The sequence below is a fragment of the Ranitomeya variabilis genome, chromosome 3, assembly GCF_051348905.1.
Source record: "Ranitomeya variabilis isolate aRanVar5 chromosome 3, aRanVar5.hap1, whole genome shotgun sequence".
NCBI classification, from domain to species: Eukaryota; Metazoa; Chordata; class Amphibia; order Anura; family Dendrobatidae; genus Ranitomeya; species Ranitomeya variabilis.
Genome location: NC_135234.1, coordinates 281,573,568 through 281,594,312, shown reverse-complemented (window position 1 = coordinate 281,594,312; position 20,745 = coordinate 281,573,568).

The following is a 20,745-nucleotide window of genomic DNA, read 5'->3' as shown; positions in this document are numbered from 1 at the left end:
GTACTATACAGATGATCGGGTTTTAAATACATCAGAGAGGGATTCTATACATTAGTTAGGACTGCTCTATAAGGGTATACCTTGACGATTTGGTGGAGCAGCTTAGTATACATTTTTTTCAAAAAAAGTATCAACTAAATACCCTGTTTTCTTTACATCTTTTGACTAGCACTTGCTGATTACTGTGATTTTTTTACAACAGAGTATTTTTGACCTCACTGTGCTCTTTTGTGTCTTGAAGTTTTCTGGTGGTGTGAACAGGTTTCTACAGACTTGTTCAATGTGCAAGTAGCCCATGTGTTTCTGGTTCTATAATTGTTCTCTTGTTTCTACAAGACTGGGGAGTCCACCACTCCCTTGTGGGTCATTTGCATTTAAGCTGTTCCATCCTGCATGTCCACATGGATAGTTCTTCTCTGAACCCTGCTTATACAGGTACTATACAGATGATCAGGTTTTAAATACATCAGATAGGGATTCTATACATTAGTTAGGACTGCTCTATAAGGGTATACCTTGACAATTTGGTGGAGCAGCTTAGTATACATTTTTTTGCAAAAAAACGTATCAACTAAATACCCTGTTTTCTTTACATCTTTTGACTAGCACTTGCTGATTACTGTGATTTTTTTACAACAGAGTATTTTTGACCTCACTGTGCTCTTTTGTGTCTTGAAGTCTTCTGGTGGTGTGAACAGGTTTCTACAGACTTGTTCAATGTGCAAGTGGCCCATGTGTTTCTGGTTCTATAATTGTTCTCTTGTTTCTACAAGACTGGGGAGTCCACCACTCCCCTGTGGGTCATTTGCATTTAAGCTGTTCCATCCTGCATGTCCACATGGATAGTTCTTCTCTGAACCCTGCTTATACAGGTACTATACAAATGATCAGGTTTTAAATACATCAGATAGGGATTCTATACATTAGTTAGGACTGCTCTATAAGGGTATACCTTGACGATTTGGTGGAGCAGCTTAGTATACATTTTTTTGCAAAAAAACGTATCAACTAAATACCCTGTTTTCTTTACATCTTTTGACTAGCACTTGCTGATTACTGTGATTTTTTTACAACAGAGTATTTTTGACCTCACTGTGCTCTTTTGTGTCTTGAAGTCTTCTGGTGGTGTGAACAGGTTTCTACAGACTTGTTCAATGTGCAAGTGGCCCATGTGTTTCTGGTTCTATAATTGTTCTCTTGTTTCTACAAGACTGGGGAGTCCACCACTCCCCTGTAGGTCATTTGCATTTAAGCTGTTCCATCCTGCATGTCCACATGGATAGTTCTTCTCTGAACCCTGCTTATACAGGTACTATACAGATGATCGGGTTTTAAATACATCAGATAGGGATTCTATACATTAGTTAGGACTGCTCTATAAGGGTATACCTTGACGATTTGGTGGAGCAGCTTAGTATACATTTTTTTGCAAAAAAAGTATCAACTAAATACCCTGTTTTCTTTACATCTTTTGACTAGCACTTGCTGATTACTGTGATTTTTTTACAACAGAGTATTTTTGACCTCACTGTGCTCTTTTGTGTCTTGAAGTTTTCTGGTGGTGTGAACAGGTTTCTACAGACTTGTTCAATGTGCAAGTGGCCCATGTGTTTCTGGTTCTATAATTGTTCTCTTGTTTCTACAAGACTGGGGAGTCCACCACTCCCCTTTGGGTCATTTGCATTTAAGCTGTTCCATCCTGCATGTCCACATGGATAGTTCTTCTCTGAACCCTGCTTATACAGGTACTATACAGATGATCAGGTTTTAAATACATCAGATAGGAATTCTATACATTAGTTAGGACTGCTCTATAAGGGTATACCTTGACATTTGGTGGAGCAGCTTAGTATACATTTTTTTGCAAAAAAAAGTATCAACTAAATACCCTGTTTTCTTTACATCTTTTGACTAGCACTTGCTGATTACTGTGATTTTTTTTACAACAGAGTATTTTTGATCTCACTGTGCTCTTTTGTGTCTTGAAGTTTTCTGGTGGTGTGAACAGGTTTCTACAGACTTGTTCAATGTGCAAGTGGCCCATGTGTTTCTGGTTCTATAATTGTTCTCTTGTTTCTACAAGACTGGGGAGTCCACCACTCCCCTGTGGGTCATTTGCATTTAAGCTGTTCCATCCTGCATGTCCACATGGATAGTTCTTCTCTGAACCCTGCTTATACAGGTACTATACAGATGATCAGGTTTTAAATACATCAGATAGGGATTCTATACATTAGTTAGGACTGCTCTATAAGGGTATACCTTGACGATTTGGTGGAGCAGCTTAGTATACATTTTTTTTCAAAAAAACGTATCAACTAAATACCCTGTTTTCTTTACATCTTTTGACTAGCACTTGCTGATTACTGTGATTTTTTTTACAACAGAGTATTTTTGACCTCACTGTGCTCTTTTGTGTCTTGAAGTTTTCTGGTGGTGTGAACAGGTTTCTACAGACTTGTTCAATGTGCAAGTGGCCCATGTGTTTCTGGTTCTATAATTGTTCTCTTGTTTCTACAAGACTGGGGAGTCCACCACTCCCCTGTGGGTCATTTGCATTTAAGCTGTTCCATCCTGCATGTCCACATGGATAGTTCTTCTCTGAACCCTGCTTATACAGGTACTATACAGATGATCAGGTTTTAAATACATCAGATAGGGATTCTATACATTAGTTAGGACTGCTCTATAAGGGTATACCTTGACAATTTGGTGGAGCAGCTTAGTATACATTTTTTTGCAAAAAAACGTATCAACTAAATACCCTGTTTTCTTTACATCTTTTGACTAGCACTTGCTGATTACTGTGATTTTTTTACAACAGAGTATTTTTGACCTCACTGTGCTCTTTTGTGTCTTGAAGTCTTCTGGTGGTGTGAACAGGTTTCTACAGACTTGTTCAATGTGCAAGTGGCCCATGTGTTTCTGGTTCTATAATTGTTCTCTTGTTTCTACAAGACTGGGGAGTCCACAACTCCCCTGTGGGTCATTTGCATTTAAGCTGTTCCATCCTGCATGTCCACATGGATAGTTCTTCTCTGAACCCTGCTTATACAGGTACTATACAGATGATCAGGTTTTAAATACATCAGATAGGGATTCTATACATTAGTTAGGACTGCTCTATAAGGGTATACCTTGACGATTTGGTGGAGCAGCTTAGTATACATTTTTTTGCAAAAAAACGTATCAACTAAATACCCTGTTTTCTTTACATCTTTTGACTAGCACTTGCTGATTACTGTGATTTTTTTACAACAGAGTATTTTTGACCTCACTGTGCTCTTTTGTGTCTTGAAGTCTTCTGGTGGTGTGAACAGGTTTCTACAGACTTGTTCAATGTGCAAGTGGCCCATGTGTTTCTGGTTCTATAATTGTTCTCTTGTTTCTACAAGACTGGGGAGTCCCCAACTCCCCTGTGGGTCATTTGCATTTAAGCTGTTCCATCCTGCATGTCCACATGGATAGTTCTTCTCTGAACCCTGCTTATACAGGTACTATACAGATGATCAGGTTTTAAATACATCAGATAGGGATTCTATACATTAGTTAGGACTGCTCTATAAGGGTATACCTTGACGATTTGGTGGAGCAGCTTAGTATACATTTTTTTGCAAAAAAACGTATCAACTAAATACCCTGTTTTCTTTACATCTTTTGACTAGCACTTGCTGATTACTGTGATTTTTTTACAACAGAGTATTTTTGACCTCACTGTGCTCTTTTGTGTCTTGAAGTCTTCTGGTGGTGTGAACAGGTTTCTACAGACTTGTTCAATGTGCAAGTGGCCCATGTGTTTCTGGTTCTATAATTGTTCTCTTGTTTCTACAAGACTGGGGAGTCCACCACTCCCCTGTAGGTCATTTGCATTTAAGCTGTTCCATCCTGCATGTCCACATGGATAGTTCTTCTCTGAACCCTGCTTATACAGGTACTATACAGATGATCAGGTTTTAAATACATCAGATAGGGATTCTATACATTAGTTAGGACTGCTCTATAAGGGTATACCTTGACATTTGGTGGAGCAGCTTAGTATACATTTTTTTGCAAAAAAACGTATCAACTAAATACCCTGTTTTCTTTACATCTTTTGACTAGCACTTGCTGATTACTGTGATTTTTTTACAACAGAGTATTTTTGACCTCACTGTGCTCTTTTGTGTCTTGAAGTCTTCTGGTGGTGTGAACAGGTTTCTACAGACTTGTTCAATGTGCAAGTGGCCCATGTGTTTCTGGTTCTATAATTGTTCTCTTGTTTCTACAAGACTGGGGAGTCCACAACTCCCCTGTGGGTCATTTGCATTTAAGCTGTTCCATCCTGCATGTCCACATGGATAGTTCTTCTCTGAACCCTGCTTATACAGGTACTATACAGATGATCAGGTTTTAAATACATCAGATAGGGATTCTATACATTAGTTAGGACTGCTCTATAAGGGTATACCTTGACGATTTGGTGGAGCAGCTTAGTATACATTTTTTTGCAAAAAAACGTATCAACTAAATACCCTGTTTTCTTTACATCTTTTGACTAGCACTTGCTGATTACTGTGATTTTTTTACAACAGAGTATTTTTGACCTCACTGTGCTCTTTTGTGTCTTGAAGTCTTCTGGTGGTGTGAACAGGTTTCTACAGACTTGTTCAAAGTGCAAGTGGCCCATGTGTTTCTGGTTCTATAATTGTTCTCTTGTTTCTACAAGACTGGGGAGTCCCCAACTCCCCTGTGGGTCATTTGCATTTAAGCTGTTCCATCCTGCATGTCCACATGGATAGTTCTTCTCTGAACCCTGCTTATACAGGTACTATACAGATGATCAGGTTTTAAATACATCAGATAGGGATTCTATACATTAGTTAGGACTGCTCTATAAGGGTATACCTTGACGATTTGGTGGAGCAGCTTAGTATACATTTTTTTGCAAAAAAACGTATCAACTAAATACCCTGTTTTCTTTACATCTTTTGACTAGCACTTGCTGATTACTGTGATTTTTTTACAACAGAGTATTTTTGACCTCACTGTGCTCTTTTGTGTCTTGAAGTCTTCTGGTGGTGTGAACAGGTTTCTACAGACTTGTTCAATGTGCAAGTGGCCCATGTGTTTCTGGTTCTATAATTGTTCTCTTGTTTCTACAAGACTGGGGAGTCCACCACTCCCCTGTAGGTCATTTGCATTTAAGCTGTTCCATCCTGCATGTCCACATGGATAGTTCTTCTCTGAACCCTGCTTATACAGGTACTATACAGATGATCAGGTTTTAAATACATCAGATAGGGATTCTATACATTAGTTAGGACTGCTCTATAAGGGTATACCTTGACATTTGGTGGAGCAGCTTAGTATACATTTTTTTGCAAAAAAACGTATCAACTAAATACCCTGTTTTCTTTACATCTTTTGACTAGCACTTGCTGATTACTGTGATTTTTTTTACAACAGAGTATTTTTGATCTCACTGTGCTCTTTTGTGTCTTGAAGTTTTCTGGTGGTGAGAACAGGTTTCTACAGACTTGTTCAATGTGCAAGTGGCCCATGTGTTTCTGGTTCTATAATTGTTCTCTTGTTTCTACAAGACTGGGGAGTCCACCACTCCCCTGTGGGTCATTTGCATTTAAGCTGTTCCATCCTGCATGTCCACATGGATAGTTCTTCTCTGAACCCTGCTTATACAGGTACTATACAGATGATCAGGTTTTAAATACATCAGATAGGGATTCTATACATTAGTTAGGACTGCTCTATAAGGGTATACCTTGACGATTTGGTGGAGCAGCTTAGTATACATTTTTTTGCAAAAAAACGTATTAACTAAATACCCTGTTTTCTTTACATCTTTTGACTAGCACTTGATGATTACTGTGATTTTTTTACAACAGAGTATTTTTGACCTCACTGTGCTCTTTTGTGTCTTGAAGTTTTCTGGTGGTGTGAACAGGTTTCTACAGACTTGTTCAATGTGCAAGTGGCCCATGTGTTTCTGGTTCTATAATTGTTCTCTTGTTTCTACAAGACTGGGGAGTCCACCACTCCCCTGTGGGTCATTTGCATTTAAGCTGTTCCATCCTGCATGTCCACATGGATAGTTCTTCTCTGAACCCTGCTTATACAGGTACTATACAGATGATCAGGTTTTAAATACATCAGATAGGGATTCTATACATTAGTTAGGACTGCTCTATAAGGGTATACCTTGACGATTTGGTGGAGCAGCTTAGTATACATTTTTTTGCAAAAAAATGTATCAACTAAATACCCTGTTTTCTTTACATCTTTTGACTAGCACTTGCTGATTACTATGATTTTTTTTACAACAGAGTATTTTTGACCTCACTGTGCTCTTTTGTGTCTTGAAGTCTTCTGGTGGTGTGAACAGGTTTCTACAGACTTGTTCAATGTGCAAGTGGCCCATGTGTTTCTGGTTCTATAATTGTTCTCTTGTTTCTACAAGACTGGGGAGTCCACCACTCCCCTGTGGGTCATTTGCATTTAAGCTGTTCCATCCTGCATGTCCACATGGATAGTTCTTCTCTGAACCCTGCTTATACAGGTACTATACAGATGATCAGGTTTTAAATACATCAGATAGGGATTCTATACATTAGTTAGGACTGCTCTATAAGGGTATACCTTGACGATTTGGTGGAGCAGCTTAGTATACATTTTTTTGCAAAAAAACGTATCAACTAAATACCCTGTTTTCTTTACATCTTTTGAATAGCACTTGCTGATTACTGTGATTTTTTTTACAACAGAGTATTTTTGACCTCACTGTGCTCTTTTGTGTCTTGAAGTCTTCTGGTGGTGTGAACAGGTTTCTACAGACTTGTTCAATGTGCAAGTGGCCCATGTGTTTCTGGTTCTATAATTGTTCTCTTGTTTCTACAAGACTGGGGAGTCCCCAACTCCCCTGTGGGTCATTTGCATTTAAGCTGTTCCATCCTGCATGTCCACATGGATAGTTCTTCTCTGAACCCTGCTTATACAGGTACTATACAGATGATCAGGTTTTAAATACATCAGATAGGGATTCTATACATTAGTTAGGACTGCTCTATAAGGGTATACCTTGACGATTTGGTGGAGCAGCTTAGTATACATTTTTTTGCAAAAAAACGTATCAACTAAATACCCTGTTTTCTTTACATCTTTTGACTAGCACTTGCTGATTACTGTGATTTTTTTACAACAGAGTATTTTTGACCTCACTGTGCTCTTTTGTGTCTTGAAGTCTTCTGGTGGTGTGAACAGGTTTCTACAGACTTGTTCAATGTGCAAGTGGCCCATGTGTTTCTGGTTCTATAATTGTTCTCTTGTTTCTACAAGACTGGGGAGTCCACCACTCCCCTGTAGGTCATTTGCATTTAAGCTGTTCCATCCTGCATGTCCACATGGATAGTTCTTCTCTGAACCCTGCTTATACAGGTACTATACAGATGATCAGGTTTTAAATACATCAGATAGGGATTCTATACATTAGTTAGGACTGCTCTATAAGGGTATACCTTGACATTTGGTGGAGCAGCTTAGTATACATTTTTTTGCAAAAAAACGTATCACTAAATACCCTGTTTTCTTTACATCTTTTGACTAGCACTTGCTGATTACTGTGATTTTTTTTACAACAGAGTATTTTTGATCTCACTGTGCTCTTTTGTGTCTTGAAGTTTTCTGGTGGTGAGAACAGGTTTCTACAGACTTGTTCAATGTGCAAGTGGCCCATGTGTTTCTGGTTCTATAATTGTTCTCTTGTTTCTACAAGACTGGGGAGTCCACCACTCCCCTGTGGGTCATTTGCATTTAAGCTGTTCCATCCTGCATGTCCACATGGATAGTTCTTCTCTGAACCCTGCTTATACAGGTACTATACAGATGATCAGGTTTTAAATACATCAGATAGGGATTCTATACATTAGTTAGGACTGCTCTATAAGGGTATACCTTGACGATTTGGTGGAGCAGCTTAGTATACATTTTTTTGCAAAAAAAACGTATCAACTAAATACCCTGTTTTCTTTACATCTTTTGACTAGCACTTGCTGATTACTGTGATTTTTTTACAACAGAGTATTTTTGACCTCACTGTGCTCTTTTGTGTCTTGAAGTTTTCTGGTGGTGTGAACAGGTTTCTACAGACTTGTTCAATGTGCAAGTGGCCCATGTGTTTCTGGTTCTATAATTGTTCTCTTGTTTCTACAAGACTGGGGAGTCCACCACTCCCCTGTGGGTCATTTGCATTTAAGCTGTTCCATCCTGCATGTCCACATGGATAGTTCTTCTCTGAACCCTGCTTATACAGGTACTATACAGATGATCAGGTTTTAAATACATCAGATAGGGATTCTATACATTAGTTAGGACTGCTCTATAAGGGTATACCTTGACGATTTAGTGGAGCAGCTTAGTATACATTTTTTTGCAAAAAAACGTATCAACTAAATACCCTGTTTTCTTTACATCTTTTGACTATAGCACTTGCTGATTACTGTGATTTTTTTTACAACAGAGTATTTTTGACCTCACTGTGCTCTTTTGTGTCTTGAAGTCTTCTGGTGGTGTGAACAGGTTTCTACAGACTTGTTCAATGTGCAAGTGGCCCATGTGTTTCTGGTTCTATAATTGTTCTCTTGTTTCTACAAGACTGGGGAGTCCACCACTCCCCTGTGGGTCATTTGCATTTAAGCTGTTCCATCCTGCATGTCCACATGGATAGTTCTTCTCTGAACCCTGCTTATACAGGTACTATACAGATGATCAGGTTTTAAATACATCAGATAGGGATTCTATACATTAGTTAGGACTGCTCTATAAGGGTATACCTTGACGATTTGGTGGAGCAGCTTAGTATACATTTTTTTGCAAAAAAACGTATCAACTAAATACCCTGTTTTCTTTACATCTTTTGACTAGCACTTGCTGATTACTGTGATTTTTTTACAACAGAGTATTTTTGACCTCACTGTGCTCTTTTGTGTCTTGAAGTTTTCTGGTGGTGTGACTAGGTTTCTACAGACTTGTTCAATGTGCAAGTGGCCCATGTGTTTCTGGTTCTATAATTGTTCTCTTGTTTCTACAAGACTGGGGAGTCCACCACTCCCCTGTGGGTCATTTGCATTTAAGCTGTTCCATCCTGCATGTCCACATGGATAGTTCTTCTCTGAACCCTGCTTATACAGGTACTATACAGATGATCAGGTTTAAGTACATCAGATAGGGATTCTATACATTAGTTAGGACTGCTCTATAAGGGTATACCTTGACGATTTGGTGGAGCAGCTTAGTATACATTTTTTTGCAAAAAAACGTATCAACTAAATACCCTGTTTTCTTTACATCTTTTGACTAGCACTTGCTGATTACTGTGATTTTTTTACAACAGAGTATTTTTGACCCTCACTGTGCTCTTTTGTGTCTTGAAGTCTTCTGGTGGTGTGAACAGGTTTCTACAGACTTGTTCAATGTGCAAGTGGCCCATGTGTTTCTGGTTCTATAATTGTTCTCTTGTTTCTACAAGACTGGGGAGTCCACCACTCCCCTGTGGGTCATTTGCATTTAAGCTGTTCCATCCTGCATGTCCACATGGATAGTTCTTCTCTGAACCCTGCTTATACAGGTACTATACAGATGATCAGGTTTTAAATACATCAGATAGGGATTCTATACATTAGTTAGGACTGCTCTATAAGGGTTTACCTTGACGATTTGGTGGAGCAGCTTAGTATACATTTTTTTGCAAAAAAAGTATCAACTAAATACCCTGTTTTCTTTACATCTTTTGACTAGCACTTGCTGATTACTGTGATTTTTTTACAACAGAGTATTTTTGACCTCACTGTGCTCTTTTGTGTCTTGAAGTCTTCTGGTGGTGTGAACAGGTTTCTACAGACTTGTTCAATGTGCAAGTGGCCCATGTGTTTCTGGTTCTATAATTGTTCTCTTGTTTCTACAAGACTGGGGAGTCCACCACTCCCCTGTGGGTCATTTGCATTTAAGCTGTTCCATCCTGCATGTCCACATGGATAGTTCTTCTCTGAACCCTGCTTATACAGGTACTATACAGATGATCGGGTTTTAAATACATCAGATAGGGATTCTATACATTAGTTAGGACTGCTCTATAAGGGTATACCTTGACGATTTGGTGGAGCAGCTTAGTATACATTTTTTTGCAAAAAAAGTATCAACTAAATACCCTGTTTTCTTTACATCTTTTGACTAGCACTTGCTGATTACTGTGATTTTTTTACAACAGAGTATTTTTGACCTCACTGTGCTCTTTTGTGTCTTGAAGTTTTCTGGTGGTGTGAACAGGTTTCTACAGACTTGTTCAATGTGCAAGTGGCCCATGTGTTTCTGGTTCTCTAATTGTTCTCTTGTTTCTACAAGACTGGGGAGTCCACCACTCCCCTTTGGGTCATTTGCATTTAAGCTGTTCCATCCTGCATGTCCACATGGATAGTTCTTCTCTGAACCCTGCTTATACAGGTACTATACAGATGATCAGGTTTTAAATACATCAGATAGGGATTCTATACATTAGTTAGGACTGCTCTATAAGGGTATACCTTGACGATTTGGTGGAGCAGCTTAGTATACATTTTTTTGCAAAAAAAAACGTATCAACTAAATACCCTGTTTTCTTTACATCTTTTGACTAGCACTTGCTGATTACTGTGATTTTTTTACAACAGAGTATTTTTGACCTCACTGTGCTCTTTTGTGTCTTGAAGTTTTCTGGTGGTGTGAACAGGTTTCTACAGACTTGTTCAATGTGCAAGTGGCCCATGTGTTTCTGGTTCTATAATTGTTCTCTTGTTTCTACAAGACTGGGGAGTCCACCACTCCCCTGTGGGTCATTTGCATTTAAGCTGTTCCATCCTGCATGTCCACATGGATAGTTCTTCTCTGAACCCTGCTTATACAGGTACTATACAGATGATCAGGTTTTAAATACATCAGATAGGGATTCTATACATTAGTTAGGACTGCTCTATAAGGGTATACCTTGACGATTTGGTGGAGCAGCTTAGTATACATTTTTTTGCAAAAAAACGTATCAACTAAATACCCTGTTTTCTTTACATCTTTTGACTATAGCACTTGCTGATTACTGTGATTTTTTTTACAACAGAGTATTTTTGACCTCACTGTGCTCTTTTGTGTCTTGAAGTCTTCTGGTGGTGTGAACAGGTTTCTACAGACTTGTTCAATGTGCAAGTGGCCCATGTGTTTCTGGTTCTATAATTGTTCTCTTGTTTCTACAAGACTGGGGAGTCCACCACTCCCCTGTGGGTCATTTGCATTTAAGCTGTTCCATCCTGCATGTCCACATGGATAGTTCTTCTCTGAACCCTGCTTATACAGGTACTATACAGATGATCAGGTTTTAAATACATCAGATAGGGATTCTATACATTAGTTAGGACTGCTCTATAAGGGTATACCTTGACGATTTGGTGGAGCAGCTTAGTATACATTTTTTTGCAAAAAAACGTATCAACTAAATACCCTGTTTTCTTTACATCTTTTGACTAGCACTTGCTGATTACTGTGATTTTTTTACAACAGAGTATTTTTGACCTCACTGTGCTCTTTTGTGTCTTGAAGTTTTCTGGTGGTGTGACTAGGTTTCTACAGACTTGTTCAATGTGCAAGTGGCCCATGTGTTTCTGGTTCTATAATTGTTCTCTTGTTTCTACAAGACTGGGGAGTCCACCACTCCCCTGTGGGTCATTTGCATTTAAGCTGTTCCATCCTGCATGTCCACATGGATAGTTCTTCTCTGAACCCTGCTTATACAGGTACTATACAGATGATCAGGTTTAAGTACATCAGATAGGGATTCTATACATTAGTTAGGACTGCTCTATAAGGGTATACCTTGACGATTTGGTGGAGCAGCTTAGTATACATTTTTTTGCAAAAAAACGTATCAACTAAATACCCTGTTTTCTTTACATCTTTTGACTAGCACTTGCTGATTACTGTGATTTTTTTACAACAGAGTATTTTTGACCTCACTGTGCTCTTTTGTGTCTTGAAGTCTTCTGGTGGTGTGAACAGGTTTCTACAGACTTGTTCAATGTGCAAGTGGCCCATGTGTTTCTGGTTCTATAATTGTTCTCTTGTTTCTACAAGACTGGGGAGTCCACCACTCCCCTGTGGGTCATTTGCATTTAAGCTGTTCCATCCTGCATGTCCACATGGATAGTTCTTCTCTGAACCCTGCTTATACAGGTACTATACAGATGATCAGGTTTTAAATACATCAGATAGGGATTCTATACATTAGTTAGGACTGCTCTATAAGGGTATACCTTGACGATTTGGTGGAGCAGCTTAGTATACATTTTTTTGCAAAAAAAGTATCAACTAAATACCCTGTTTTCTTTACATCTTTTGACTAGCACTTGCTGATTACTGTGATTTTTTTACAACAGAGTATTTTTGACCTCACTGTGCTCTTTTGTGTCTTGAAGTCTTCTGGTGGTGTGAACAGGTTTCTACAGACTTGTTCAATGTGCAAGTGGCCCATGTGTTTCTGGTTCTATAATTGTTCTCTTGTTTCTACAAGACTGGGGAGTCCACCACTCCCCTGTGGGTCATTTGCATTTAAGCTGTTCCATCCTGCATGTCCACATGGATAGTTCTTCTCTGAACCCTGCTTATACAGGTACTATACAGATGATCGGGTTTTAAATACATCAGATAGGGATTCTATACATTAGTTAGGACTGCTCTATAAGGGTATACCTTGACGATTTGGTGGAGCAGCTTAGTATACATTTTTTTGCAAAAAAAGTATCAACTAAATACCCTGTTTTCTTTACATCTTTTGACTAGCACTTGCTGATTACTGTGATTTTTTTACAACAGAGTATTTTTGACCTCACTGTGCTCTTTTGTGTCTTGAAGTTTTCTGGTGGTGTGAACAGGTTTCTACAGACTTGTTCAATGTGCAAGTGGCCCATGTGTTTCTGGTTCTATAATTGTTCTCTTGTTTCTACAAGACTGGGGAGTCCACCACTCCCCTTTGGGTCATTTGCATTTAAGCTGTTCCATCCTGCATGTCCACATGGATAGTTCTTCTCTGAACCCTGCTTATACAGGTACTATACAGATGATCAGGTTTTAAATACATCAGATAGGGATTCTATACATTAGTAAGGACTGCTCTATAAGGGTATACCTTGACGATTTGGTGGAGCAGCTTAGTATACATTTTTTTGCAAAAAAACGTATCAACTAAATACCCTGTTTTCTTTACATCTTTTGACTAGCACTTGCTGATTACTGTGATTTTTTTTACAACAGAGTATTTTTGACCTCACTGTGCTCTTTTGTGTCTTGAAGTTTTCTGGTGGTGTGAACAGGTTTCTACAGACTTGTTCAATGTGCAAGTGGCCCATGTGTTTCTGGTTCTATAATTGTTCTCTTGTTTCTACAAGACTGGGGAGTCCACCACTCCCCTGTGGGTCATTTGCATTTAAGCTGTTCCATCCTGCATGTCCACATGGATAGTTCTTCTCTGAACCCTGCTTATACAGGTACTATACAGATGATCAGGTTTTAAATACATCAGATAGGGATTCTATACATTAGTTAGGACTGCTCTATAAGGGTATACCTTGACGATTTGGTGGAGCAGCTTAGTATACATTTTTTTGCAAAAAAACGTATCAACTAAATACGCTGTTTTCTTTACATCTTTTGACTAGCACTTGCTGATTACTGTGATTTTTTTACAACAGAGTATTTTTGACCTCACTGTGCTCTTTTGTGTCTTGAAGTTTTCTGGTGGTGTGAACAGGTTTCTACAGACTTGTTCAATGTGCAAGTGGCCCATGTGTTTCTGGTTCTATAATTGTTCTCTTGTTTCTACAAGACTGGGGAGTCCACCACTCCCCTGTGGGTCATTTGCATTTAAGCTGTTCCATCCTGCATGTCCACATGGATAGTTCTTCTCTGAACCCTGCTTATACAGGTACTATACAGATGATCAGGTTTTAAATACATCAGATAGGGATTCTATACATTAGTTAGGACTGCTCTATAAGGGTATACCTTGACGATTTGGTGGAGCAGCTTAGTATACATTTTTTTGCAAAAAAACGTATCAACTAAATACCCTGTTTTCTTTACATCTTTTGACTAGCACTTGCTGATTACTGTGATTTTTTTTACAACAGAGTATTTTTGACCTCACTGAGCTCTTTTGTGTCTTGAAGTCTTCTGGTGGTGTGAACAGGTTTCTACAGACTTGTTCAATGTGCAAGTGGCCCATGTGTTTCTGGTTCTATAATTGTTCTCTTGTTTCTACAAGACTGGGGAGTCCACCACTCCCCTGTGGGTCATTTGCATTTAAGCTGTTCCATCCTGCATGTCCACATAGATAGTTCTTCTCTGATCCCTGCTTATACAGGTACTATACAGATGATCAGGTTTTAAATACATCAGATAGGGATTCTATACATTAGTTAGGACTGCTCTATAAGGGTATACCTTGACGATTTGGTGGAGCAGCTTAGTATACATTTTTTTGCAAAAAAAAGTATCAACTAAATACCCTGTTTTCTTTACATCTTTTGACTAGCACTTGCTGATTACTGTGATTTTTTTACAACAGAGTATTTTTGACCTCACTGTGCTCTTTTGTGTCTTGAAGTTTTCTGGTGGTGTGAACAGGTTTCTACAGACTTGTTCAATGTGCAAGTGGCCCATGTGTTTCTGGTTCTATAATTGTTCTCTTGTTTCTACAAGACTGGGGAGTCCACCACTCCCCTGTAGGTAATTTGCATTTAAGCTGTTCCATCCTGCATGTCCACATGGATAGTTCTTCTCTGAACCCTGCTTATACAGGTACTATACAGATGATCGGGTTTTAAATACATCAGATAGGGATTCTATACATTAGTTAGGACTGCTCTATAAGGGTATACCTTGACGATTTGGTGGAGCAGCTTAGTATACATTTTTTTGCAAAAAAAGTATCAACTAAATACCCTGTTTTCTTTACATCTTTTGACTAGCACTTGCTGATTACTGTGATTTTTTTACAACAGAGTATTTTTGACCTCACTGTGCTCTTTTGTGTCTTGAAGTTTTCTGGTGGTGTGAACAGGTTTCTACAGACTTGTTCAATGTGCAATTGGCCCATGTGTTTCTGGTTCTATAATTGTTCTCTTGTTTCTACAAGACTGGGGAGTCCACCACTCCCCTGTGGGTCATTTGCATTTAAGCTGTTCCATCCTGCATGTCCACATGGATAGTTCTTCTCTGAACCCTGCTTATACAGGTACTATACAGATGATCAGGTTTTAAATACATCAGATAGGGATTCTATACATTAGTTAGGACTGCTCTATAAGGGTATACCTTGACGATTTGGTGGAGCAGCTTAGTGTACATTTTTTTGCAAAAAAACGTATCAACTAAATACCCTGTTTTCTTTACATCTTTTGACTAGCACTTGCTGATTACTGTGATTTTTTTACAACAGAGTATTTTTGACCTCACTGTGCTCTTTTGTGTCTTGAAGTCTTCTGGTGGTGTGAACAGGTTTCTACAGACTTGTTCAATGTGCAAGTGGCCCATGTGTTTCTGGTTCTATAATTGTTCTCTTGTTTCTACAAGACTGGGGAGTCCACCACTCCCCTGTGGGTCATTTGCATTTAAGCTGTTCCATCCTGCATGTCCACATGGATAGTTCTTCTCTGAACCCTGCTTATACAAGTACTATACAGATGATCAGGTTTTAAATACATCAGATAGGGATTCTATACATTAGTTAGGACTGCTCTATAAGGGTATACCTTGACGATTTGGTGGAGCAGCTTAGTATACATTTTTTTGCAAAAAAAGTATCAACTAAATACCCTGTTTTCCTTACATCTTTTGACTAGCACTTGCTGATTACTGTGATTTTTTTACAACAGAGTATTTTTGACCTCACTGTGCTCTTTTGTGTCTTGAAGTTTTCTGGTGGTGTGAACAGGTTTCTACAGACTTATTCAATGTGCAAGTGGCCCATGTGTTTCTGGTTCTATAATTGTTCTCTTGTTTCTACAAGACTGGGGAGTCCACCACTCCCCTGTGGGTCATTTGCATTTAAGCTGTTCCATCCTGCATGTCCACATGGATGGTTCTTCTCTGAACCCTGCTTATACAGGTACTATACAGATGATCAGGTTTTAAATACATCAGATAGGGATTCTATACATTAGTTAGGACTGCTCTATAAGGGTATACCTTGACGATTTGGTGGAGCAGCTTAGTATACATTTTTTTGCAAAAAAACGTATCAACTAAATACCCTGTTTTCTTTACATCTTTTGACTAGCACTTGCTGATTACTGTGATTTTTTTTTACAACAGAGTATTTTTGACCTCACTGTGCTCTTTTGTGTCTTGAAGTTTTCTGGTGGTGTGAACAGGTTTCTACAGACTTATTCAATGTGCAAGTGGCCCATGTGTTTCTGGTTCTATAATTGTTCTCTTGTTTCTACAAGACTGGGGAGTCCACCACTCCCCTGTGGGTCATTTGCATTTAAGCTGTTCCATCCTGCATGTCCACATGGATAGTTCTTCTCTGAACCCTGCTTATACAGGTACTATACAGATGATCAGGTTTTAAATACATCAGATAGGGATTCTATACATTAGTTAGGACTGCTCTATAAGGGTATACCTTGACGATTTGGTGGAGCAGCTTAGTATACATTTTTTTGCAAAATAACGTATCAACTAAATACCCTGTTTTCTTTACATCTTTTGACTAGCACTTGCTGATTACTGTGATTTTTTTACAACAGAGTATTTTTGACCTCACTGTGCTCTTTTGTGTCTTGAAGTTTTCTGGTGGTGTGAACAGGTTTCTACAGACTTGTTCAATGTGCAAGTGGCCCATGTGTTTCTGGTTCTATAATTGTTCTCTTGTTTCTACAATACTGGGGAGTCCACCACTCCCCTGTGGGTCATTTGCATTTAAGCTGTTCCATCCTGCATGTCCACATGGATAGTTCTTCTCTGAACCCTGCTTATACAGGTACTATACAGATGATCAGGTTTTAAATACATCAGATAGGGATTCCATACATTAGTTAGGACTGCTCTATAAGGGTATACCTTGACGATTTGGTGGAGCAGCTTAGTATACATTTTTTTGCAAAAAAACGTATCAACTAAATACCCTGTTTTCTTTACATCTTTTGACTAGCACTTGCTGATTACTGTGATTTTTTTACAACACAGTATTTTTGACCTCACTGTGCTCTTTTGTGTCTTGAAGTTTTCTGGTGGTGTGAACAGGTTTCTACAGACTTGTTCAATGTGCAAGTGGCCCATGTGTTTCTGGTTCTATAATTTTTCTCTTGTTTCTACAAGACTGGGGAGTCCACCACTCCCCCGTGGGTCATTTGCATTTAAGCTGTTCCATCCTGCATGTCCACATGGATAGTTCTTCTCTGAACCCTGCTTATACAGGTACTATACAGATGATCAGGTTTTAAATACATCAGATAGGGATTCTATACATTAGTTAGGACTGCTCTATAAGGGTATACCTTGACGATTTGGTGGAGCAGCTTAGTATACATTTTTTTGCAAAAAACGTATCAACTAAATACCCTGTTTTCTTTACATCTTTTGACTAGCACTTGCTGATTACTGTGATTTTTTTACAACAGAGTATTTTTGACCTCACTGTGCTCTTTTGTGTCTTGAAGTTTTCTGGTGGTGTGAACAGGTTTCTACAGACTTGTTCAATGTGCAAGTGGCCCATGTGTTTCTGGTTCTATAATTGTTCTCTTGTTTCTACAAGACTGGGGAGTCCACCACTCCCCTGTAGGTCATTTGCATTTAAGCTGTTCCATCCTGCATGTCCACATGGATAGTTCTTCTCTGAACCCTGCTTATACAGGTACTATACAGATGATCGGGTTTTAAATACATCAGATAGGGATTCTATACATTAGTTAGGACTGCTCTATAAGGGTATACCTTGACGATTTGGTGGAGCAGCTTAGTATACATTTTTTTTCAAAAAAAGTATCAACTAAATACCCTGTTTTCTTTACATCTTTTGACTAGCACTTGCTGATTACTGTGATTTTTTTTACAACAGAGTATTTTTGACCTCACTGTGCTCTTTTGTGTCTTGAAGTTTTCTGGTGGTGTGAACAGGTTTCTACAGATTTGTTCAATGTGCAAGTGGCCCATGTGTTTCTGGTTCTATAATTGTTCTCTTGTTTCTACAAGACTGGGGAGTCCACCACTCCCCTGTGGGTCATTTGCATTTAAGCTGTTCCATCCTGCATGTCCACATGGATAGTTCTTCTCTGAACCCTGCTTATACAGGTACTATACAGATGATCAGGTTTTAAATACATCAGATAGGGATTCTATACATTAGTTAGGACTGCTCTATAAGGGTATACCTTGACGATTTGGTGGAGCAGCTTAGTATACTTTTTTTGCAAAAAAACGTATCAACTAAATACCCTGTTTTCTTTACATCTTTTGACTAGCACTTGCTGATTACTGTGATTTTTTTACAACAGAGTATTTTTGACCTCACTGTGCTCTTTTGTGTCTTGAAGTCTTCTGGTGGTGTGAACAGGTTTCTACAGACTTGTTCAATGTGCAAGTGGCCCATGTGTTTCTGGTTCTATAATTGTTCTCTTGTTTCTACAAGACTGGGGAGTCCACCACTCCCCTGTAGGTCATTTGCATTTAAGCTGTTCCATCCTGCATGTCCACATGGATAGTTCGTCTCTGAACCCTGCTTATACAGGTACTATACAGATGATCGGGTTTTAAATACATCAGATAGGGATTCTATACATTAGTTAGGACTGCTCTATAAGGGTATACCTTGACGATTTGGTGGAGCAGCTTAGTATACATTTTTTTGCAAAAAAAGTATCAACTAAATACCCTGTTTTCTTTACATCTTTTGACTAGCACTTGCTGATTACTGTGATTTTTTTACAACAGAGTATTTTTGACCTCACTGTGCTCTTTTGTGTCTTGAAGTTTTCTGGTGGTGTGAACAGGTTTCTACAGACTTGTTCAATGTGCAAGTGGCCCATGTGTTTCTGGTTCTATAATTGTTCTCTTGTTTCTACAAGACTGGGGAGTCCACCACTCCCCTGTAGGTCATTTGCATTTAAGCTGTTCCATCCTGCATGTCCACATGGATAGTTCTTCTCTGAACCCTGCTTATACAGGTACTATACAGATGATCGGGTTTTAAATACATCAGATAGGGATTCTATACATTAGTTAGGACTGCTCTATAAGGGTATACCTTGACGATTTGGTGGAGCAGCTTAGTATACATTTTTTTTCAAAAAAAGTATCAACTAAATACCCTGTTTTCTTTACATCTTTTGACTAGCACTTGCTGATTACTGTGATTTTTTTTACAACAGAGTATTTTTGACCTCACTGTGCTCTTTTGTGTCTTGAAGTTTTCTGGTGGTGTGAACAGGTTTCTACAGATTTGTTCAATGTGCAAGTGGCCCATGTGTTTCTGGTTCTATAATTGTTCTCTTGTTTCTACAAGACTGGGGAGTCCACCACTCCCCTGTGGGTCATTTGCATTTAAGCTGTTCCATCCTGCATGTCCACATGGATAGTTCTTCTCTGAACCCTGCTTATACAGGTACTATACAGATGATCAGGTTTTAAATACATCAGATAGGGATTCTATACATTAGTTAGGACTGCTCTATAAGGGTATACCTTGACGATTTGGTGGAGCAGCTTAGTATACTTTTTTTGCAAAAAAACGTATCAACTAAATACCCTGTTTTCTTTACATCTTTTGACTAGCACTTGCTGATTACTGTGATTTTTTTACAACAGAGTATTTTTGACCTCACTGTGCTCTTTTGTGTCTTGAAGTCTTCTGGTGGTGTGAACAGGTTTCTACAGACTTGTTCAATGTGCAAGTGGCCCATGTGTTTCTGGTTCTATAATTGTTCTCTTGTTTCTACAAGACTGGGGAGTCCACCACTCCCCTGTAGGTCATTTGCATTTAAGCTGTTCCATCCTGCATGTCCACATGGATAGTTCGTCTCTGAACCCTGCTTATACAGGTACTATACAGATGATCGGGTTTTAAATACATCAGATAGGGATTCTATACATTAGTTAGGACTGCTCTATAAGGGTATACCTTGACGATTTGGTGGAGCAGCTTAGTATACATTTTTTTTGCAAAAAAAGTATCAACTAAATACCCTGTTTTCTTTACATCTTTTGACTAGCACTTGCTGATTACTGTGATTTTTTTACAACAGAGTATTTTTGACCTCACTGTGCTCTTTTGTGTCTTGAAGTTTTCTGGTGGTGTGAACAGGTTTCTACAGACTTGTTCAATGTGCAAGTGGCCCATGTGTTTCTGGTTCTATAATTGTTCTCTTGTTTCTACAAGACTGGGGAGTCCACCACTCCCCTGTAGGTCATTTGCATTTAAGCTGTTCCATCCTGCATGTCCACATGGATAGTTCTTCTCTGAACCCTGCTTATACAGGTACTATACAGATGATCGGGTTTTAAATACATCAGATAGGGATTCTATACATTAGTTAGGACTGCTCTATAAGGGTATACCTTGACGATTTGGTGGAGCAGCTTAGTATACATTTTTTTTCAAAAAAAGTATCAACTAAATACCCTGTTTTCTTTACATCTTTTGACTAGCACTTGCTGATTACTGTGATTTTTTTTACAACAGAG